Below are 8,428 nucleotides of genomic sequence, written 5' to 3'. Positions count from 1 at the left end.
GTGGTGGCAGCAAAACCCAAATCATGAAGAATGTGTCACTGCCCAAATAATTCTGGACCTAACTACTATTTTATTTTAAAAACCATTTGCTAATCTGCTCCGTCTAATTTGAGCTGACGGCTCTTTGGTTTTACATCAATATTTGCGTAGATTATTCTATATAAATATTTTTGCTCAGTTTCTTGAGGGGTGTCAATATTTCTGGAGCCGACTGTAGGAGCTCAGCTAAGCGGAGAGGGAGATGTCTGACAACGAGCTTTGCTGACTGTTTCCAATAACAACCAGCAGATTTGTGAATGCAGCTCTCAGCCAGGGACGCCTTTGGGGGTTTGCAACCTGTGCGGTCACACGGTGCATAGCCAGTCACTACTGAAAGGGATGCCATTGACCCTGATAGCCCGAGGCTTGGACCCCTAACCCACATGAAGCCCAAACCTATGGTAAGGTTTCTGCACAGGATGCTGCTACAGCCCTGGCTTATTTACTGGACCTTGTTATTTGGTTGAGTTGAGGACTGAATGTTCGTTGTGGACTGAATTACAGTCAGTTCTCGTTTATTTGATAGATGGATCTAGGATTTGTTGTGGCATGAAAAAAATTCTTGTTTTTTGGGTTCAACGTTTTGCAGACATGACAGCACCCACATGGAATCGGCCCACTTCAATCTAAAACACAAAAATAATCTAGGAGATTATATTGTCCCCCAAAATCACCCCAGACCACCAGGGATATTAATATGAACCTAAAGGGTAAGTTCACACGTAGCGTAAATACTGGCGATTTTCCGCAACAGATGTCATTGTGTAAAATCGCAGCGTAGTAGCAGAGAGGATGAGATTTAAACAGATGTCACCCACACGCTGCATCAAAAGTCAGCCTAAAAAAATGTTTAGAAATTGCCGTGCGGTGCGTGTCTATGCTGCGGAGTCACTGGTTTTCTGAAATCAATAGGAAGGTAAGGCCTAGTTCACACGGCACATAAAATTCAGCCTGGAAAAATCAGCTTCTGGTTTTTTTTAAGCTGATTTTGCACCACATGAGTTTTTTTGACGCGATTTGACATCTTTTTTTTTTTTTTTACCTCTTTCTTCAACAGGCAAAGGAAAAAACGCATCAAATAATGCTGCGGCCATTCGCAGCGGGTTTTTTTCCGTCTCGCATTGATTTAGATGGAGTTTTTGAGGCGGAAAACGCCTCAAGATAGATCGTCGCTCAATGGGAGGAGTTTCCTGATATTTTTAGGCGCGGTTTCCGCGTGAAAAAAAAACTCAGTGTGAACAGGGCTTAAAACTCGCAACTAATCTCAAATGTTGCAATTTTTGCGTCGGAAAAGCTGCAAAAAACGCGGCTCCGAAAGAAAAACACCTCATACTTACACCGTTCTCTATACTTCTCCGTCCAGGCCGGGATGACGTTTCACCCCATGTGACTGCAGCAGCCAATCACAGGCTGCAGCGGTCACATGGGATGAAACGTTTTTTCAGGATGCCGGAATTCTCAGACAACAGAGGGACGTGGCGCCATGACTACGGCCCGGGGTAGGTAGGAGCTTTCTACCGCTGCTCTCCGCATCGGAAATTCCACCCAAAGAACTGCACCACAATTTAGTGCAGGTTTTCTGCCGGAATTCCCTATGGGATCCAGGTTGGATACGCTGTGAACTTTTACAGAGCCCTGTGTGAACACAGCCTTATAGAACTCTAGACCATTAGGAAATATATGGGGCTCAGTAGATTTAACCATTGATGGGTTATAACTAGGATATGCCATCGATGTGTGATCAGGGGGGTCCAATAGCTTCCTGGCCCCTTCAGAGTCCTACTCAACTTTACTCAAGATACAAGAGTCCACGACACTACATCCCCCTCCGTCCTCCCGATCAGTGTGGCCCCTTACATCCTTGCGACATTCCTTCAGTGTTTAAAAGTACAGTTGTCATTTAACCCCTAGACCACCAGGAATTTGAATATTAATCTTTAAAGTATCCCAAACCATCGGAAGTTATTTATATTAGGCCCTAGACCACCGATTGTGTTCTTTATTAAATTTGACACAATCAGGGATATTATATATTCACTCCACAGGGATAACATGTTTATGCTCCTGGTGGTCTAGGGTTAATACTACTTGGGTTGGGCTTAGTGAGCTTGATCGGCGATGTAAAAAGTCAATCGGTGCTCGTTAGCATCAGCGTGTGGAAACGGGCCTGCTATACCGTATGGGGATAAAAGATCATTAATAGGATCGTTCGGTCCCCATCAGTTGACATCATTGTCGGCAGCTTATCACCTGTTTACGCAGGGAGATGTTCTGCCGACAACGATGATTTTACAGGCTGCATAAAAGATGTGATTAGTCGATGAATGAGCATCTGCTGGTTGTCGGCTGAGCGCTGCCCCGTTTTACAAAAATCAGGAGCAAGGAAAAGAGGGAAATCTAGTCTGGGAACGCCACCACCACCAAAGGGTTAATGATCACCTTGCCTCATGGGTTAACCCCTACAACCCAATTTAACCTAATTATGCAGATATACAGAATGAATTAGAATATCATAAAAAAGTTACTTTATTTCAGTAATTCAATTAGTGAAGCTCATATATTCTATAGATTCATTACACACAGAGGGATTTATTTCCAGAATTTTTCTCTTTTAATGTTTAAGATTATGGGAACAGTTAATGAAAACCCAAAATATAGTCTCTCCGAAAATATGAATATTATATAAGCCCAATTTCAAAAATTATTTTGTCGGGTTACTGAAAAGTCTGTCCAGTATCTGCCCCCAATACTTGGTCGCGGTTCGACTCTGCATGAATTACTGCATCAATGCGGCGTGGCATGGAGGTGATCAGCCTGTGGCACTGCTGAGGTGTTATCAATGCAGCGTGGCATGGAGGTGATCAGCCTGTGGCACTGCTGAGGTGTTATCAATGCGGCGTGGCATGGAGGTGATCAGCATGTGGCACTGCTGAGGTGTTATCAATGCGGCGTGGCATGGAGGTGATCAGCCTGTGGCACTGCTGAGGTGTTATCAATGCGGCGTGGCATGGAGGTGATCAGCATGTGGCACTGCTGAGGTGTTATCAATGCGGCGTGGCATGGAGGCGATCAGCCTGTGGCACTGCTGAGGTGTTATCAATGCGGCGTGGCATGGGGGCGATCAGCCTGTGGCACTGCGGAGGTGTTATCAATGCGGAGTGGCATGGAGGCGATCAGCCTGTGGCACTGCTGAGGTGTTATCAATGCGGCGTGGCATGGGGGGCGATCAGCCTGTGGCACTGCTGAGGTGTTATCAATGTGGCATGGCATGGAGGCGATCAGCCTGTGGCACTGCAGAGGTGTTAACAATGCTGCGTGGCATGGGGGCGATCAGCCTGTGGCACTGCTGAGGTGCTATCAATGCGGAGTGGCATGGAGGTGATCAGCCTGTGGCACTGCTGAGGTGTTATCAATGCGGCGTGGCATGGGGGGCGATCAGCCTGTGGCACTTCTGAGGTGTTATCAATGTGGCGTGGCATGGAGGCGATCAGCCTGTGGCACTGCTGAGGTGTTATCAATGCGGCGTGGCATGGGGGCGATCAGCCTGTGGCACTGCTGAGGTGTTATCAATGCAGCGTGGCATGGGGGCAATCAGCCTGTGGCACTGCTGAGGTGTTATCAATGCGGCGTGGCATGGGGGCGATCAGCCTGTGGCACTGCTGAGGTGTTATGGAAGCCCAGGTTGCTTTGATATCGGCCTTCAGCTCGTCGGCATTGTTGGGTCTGGTCTCTCATCTTCCCCTTGACAATATCCTATAGATTCTCTGTGGGGTTTAGGTTGGCGAGTTTGATGGCCAATCAAGCGCAGTGATACTGAGGTTATTACACGAGGTATTGGTACTTCTGGCAGTGTGGGCAGGTGCCAAGTCCTACTGGAAAATGAAATCATCATCTCCATAAGGCCTGATTTACACGAGCGTGTGCATTTTGCGCGCGCAAAAAACGCTGCGTTTTGCGCGCGCAAAAGGCATTTGACAGCTCCGTGTGTCATCCGTGTATGATGCGCGGCTGCGTGATTTTCGCGCATGCAACGCAGTAGCGTCCGTGTGGCATGCGTTGTTTTCACGCACCCATTGACTTCAATGGGTGCGTGTTGCGTGAAAAACGCACGATTATAGAACATGTCGTGAGTTTTACGCAACGCACTCACGCTGCGCAAAATTCACGCATCGTCTAAACTGCCCCATAGAGTAATATAGGTGCGTACGACACGCGTGAAAAGCACGCGCGTTGCACGCGCGTATATTACGCTCGTGTAAATGAGGCCTCAAGCTGTCAGCAGAGGGAAGCATGAAGTGCTGGGAAATGTCCTGCTAGACGCTGCGCTGACTCCAGACTTGATATAACACAGTGACCAACACCAGCAGATGACACGGCCCCCAAACCATCACTGACTGCGGAGACTTCATACTGGACCACAAGACACTCGGATTAAGCCTCTCCGCTCTTCCTCCAGACTCTGGGATGAGATTTCCAAATGAAATGCAACATTTACTTTCATCTGAGAACAGGACTTTGGACACTGAGCAGCAGACCCGTCCTTGTAAAGACTTAGGAAACCTTTGTGTTTTGTGTTGATTCGCTGATTAGAGTGTCACCAGGAGGCGACAATCTGCAACTTTTATCCAATATTCTTATTTTCTGGGAGACTAAATTTGGGGTTTTCATTAACTGTTCTCATAATCATCAACAATAAAGGAAAAAATGCTGGACATAGATCCCTCTGTGTGTAATAAATCTATAGAATATAAGAGACACTTTTTGAATTGAATTACTGAACTAAATTAACTTTTTGATGATATTCTATTTCATTGAGGACTAGTATATTCTCCAAAACTTCAGCCCAAAGTAGACAAACCAGTTTTACGATGATAATTTTTCTTGTTTTTAGCTGAGCTATAAGTTTCCATGAATAATTCACATGTGAGGATGTAACAAGCCAAAGCTCTGCCGACTGCCGTCTGTACGCAGTCCATCCTCCCTCATCGCCCTGGAACTTCTGCAGGGAGGGGTGATCTCTGTGGATATGTAGTCATTGTTTGGCTGGTAATTATTAAGTACATTTCATACAGTTTAACCAGTTCATCTACTTCCATGGGTGCGGAGCAGAGAGACGCTGAGGACGTCATGTTCCTTTTGGCATAAAAATACAGATTTTGCAAAAATATTAAATTTTCTTTGCAGAAAATGTCAGTCCCCAATGTGTTTAAGTCACTTGTGTTATCCGTAGCAGTAAGTATAGTATTTTTTTTATTTTCCATAAGGGGCAATGATGATATCTCCTGTGGACAATAATTTACTTACATAATAATCTTGCCTATAGGAGGCAGCACTAAATTTGTATAATACTGGCATCATAGATAGGAATATAAATATTATAATACTGCCCCTATATACAAGAATATAACTACTATAATACTAACCCTATATACAAGAATATAACTACTATAATACTGCACCTATATACAAGAATATAACTACTATAATACTGCTCCTATATACAAGAATATAACTACTATAATTCTGCCCCCTATATACAAGAATATAACTACTATAATACTGCTCCTATATACAAGAATATAACTACTATAATACTGCACCTATATAAAAGAATATAACAGTCAGGTCCGTATTTCACACCGAATAACCACCTCTGTAAATTGAAAGCTGAAGGCATGCCTGGAGAGAAGTACAATTTACAGAGGTGGTTATTCGGTGTGAAATACGGACCTGACATAACTACTATAATACTGCCCCCTATATACAAGAATATAACTACTATAATGCTGCCCCTATATACAAGAATATAACTACTATAATACTGCCCCTATATACAAGAATATAACTACTATAATACTGCTCCTATATACAAGAATATAACTACTATAATACTGCCACTATATACAAGAATATAACTACTATAATACTGCCTCCTATATACAAGAATATAACTACTATAATACTGCCCCCTGTATACAAGAATATAACTACTATAATACTGCCCTATATACAAGAATATAACTACTATAATACTGCCCCCTATATACAAGGATATAACTACTATAATACTGCCCGCTATATACAAGAATATAACTACTATAATACTGCTCCCTATATACAAGAATATAACTACTATAATACTACTCCCTATATACAAGAATATAACTACTATAATACTGCTTCTATATACAAGACTATAACTACTATACTACTGCCCCCTATATACAAGAATATAACTACTATAATACTGCCCCCTATATACAAGAATATAACTACTATAATACTGCCCCTATATACAAGAATATAACTACTATAATACTGCCCTATATACAAGAATATAACTACTATAATACTGCCCCCTATATACAAGAATATAACTACTATAATACTGCCCACTGTATACAAGAATATAACTACTATAATACTGCTCCTATATACAAGAATATATCTACTATAATACTGCCCCCTATATACAAGAATATAACTACTATAATACTGCTCCTATATACAAGAATATAACTACTATAATACTGCCCCCTATATACAAGAATATAACTACTATAATACTGCCCCCTGTATACAAGACTATAACTACTATAATACTGCCTCCTATATACAAGAATATAACTACTATAATACTGCTCCCCTATATACAAGAATATAACTACTATAATACTGCTCCTATATACAAGAATATAACTACTATAATACAGCCCACAATATACAAGAATATGACTACTATACTACTGCCCCTATATACAAGAATATAACTACTATAATACTGCCCCTATATACAAGAATATAACTACTATAATACTGCCGCTATATACAAGAATATAACTACTATAATACTGCTGCTATATACAAGAATATAACTACTATAATACTTCTCCTATATACAAGAATATAACTACTATAATACTGCCCCGTATATACAAGAATATAACTACTATAATACTGCCCCCATATACAAGAATATAACTACTATAATACTGGCCCTATATACAAGAATATAACTACTATAATACTGGCCCTATATACAAGAATATAACTACTATAATACTGCTCCTATATACAAGAATATAACTACTATAATACTTCTCCTATATACAAGAATATAACTACTATAATACTGCCCCCTATATACAAGAATATAACTACTATAATACTGCTCCTATATACAAGAATATAACTACTATAATACTGCTCCTATATACAAGAATATAACTACTATAATACTGCCCCTATATACAAGAATATAACTACTATAATACTGCCCCCTATATACAAGACTATAACTACTATAATACTGCTACTATATACAAGAATATAACTACTATAATACTGCTCCTATATACAAGAATATAACTACTATAATACTGCCCCCTATATACAAGAATATAACTACTATAATACTGCTCCTATATACAAGAATATAACTACTATAAGGCTGGATTCACACGAACGTTGCGTTTTTGCGCGCGTGAAAAACGCGCCGTTTCGGTTGCGTTGGAGTTGCGTGTGGCATCCGTTTGGGCAGCGTGATAGCGTATTTAACGCGCGTATGGCATGCGTTTTTTACGCGAGTCAAAACAACGGAGGGTGGAGTAATGGAGAGGGCAGCCTACAAAAAGACACCTTCTCCAACACCTGCTTGCTGTGAACACATGTTCGCATCAAGATTTCACGTTACCTCACACTTTGGCCCGTGTTTGTTGTTTTTGGGTGGTTTTACAGGTTAAAAAACTACTATTGCTGCAGATGTCAGTTTAAACTGTGCGCATGTGCTCAGAAAGTGAAAAGCCACTTCCTGGTTTGTAGTTGTTTTGTCTAGTCTGCTCAACTCATTTACATAGACTTAACAAGTGTTGCGTGAAAAACGCTGTGCGTACGGAGGTGCTTCCGTGTGCCCTGCGTTGTTTTCACGCACCCATTGATTTCAATGGGTGCGTGATGCGTTGAAAACGCTGAATCAACGGACATGTCGTGCCTTTTTGGCAACGGAGCAACGCTGCGCAAAAACCACGCACATGTCTGCACGGCCCCATAGACTAATATAGGTCCGGGCAACGCGCGTGAAAATCACGCGCGTTGCATGCGCGTATTTTACGTTCGTCTGAATAAAGCCTAATACTGCTCCTATATACAAGAATATAACTACTATAATACTGCCCTCTATATACAAGAATATAACTACTATAATACTTCTCCTATATACAAGAATATAACTACTATAATACTTCTCCTATATACAGGAATATAACTACTATAAGGGCGGGTTCACACGTGGCGGAATTTCACTTAAATTCCGCTGCGGACACTCCGCAGCGTTAATCCGCAGCGGTGCCGTTTGTCCATAGACTTACACTTTAATTTAGCAGTGTTCGTT

The sequence above is a fragment of the Rhinoderma darwinii genome, chromosome 1, assembly GCF_050947455.1.
Source record: "Rhinoderma darwinii isolate aRhiDar2 chromosome 1, aRhiDar2.hap1, whole genome shotgun sequence".
NCBI classification, from domain to species: domain Eukaryota; kingdom Metazoa; phylum Chordata; class Amphibia; order Anura; family Rhinodermatidae; genus Rhinoderma; species Rhinoderma darwinii.
Note: the sequence above shows the minus strand (reverse complement) of the source record.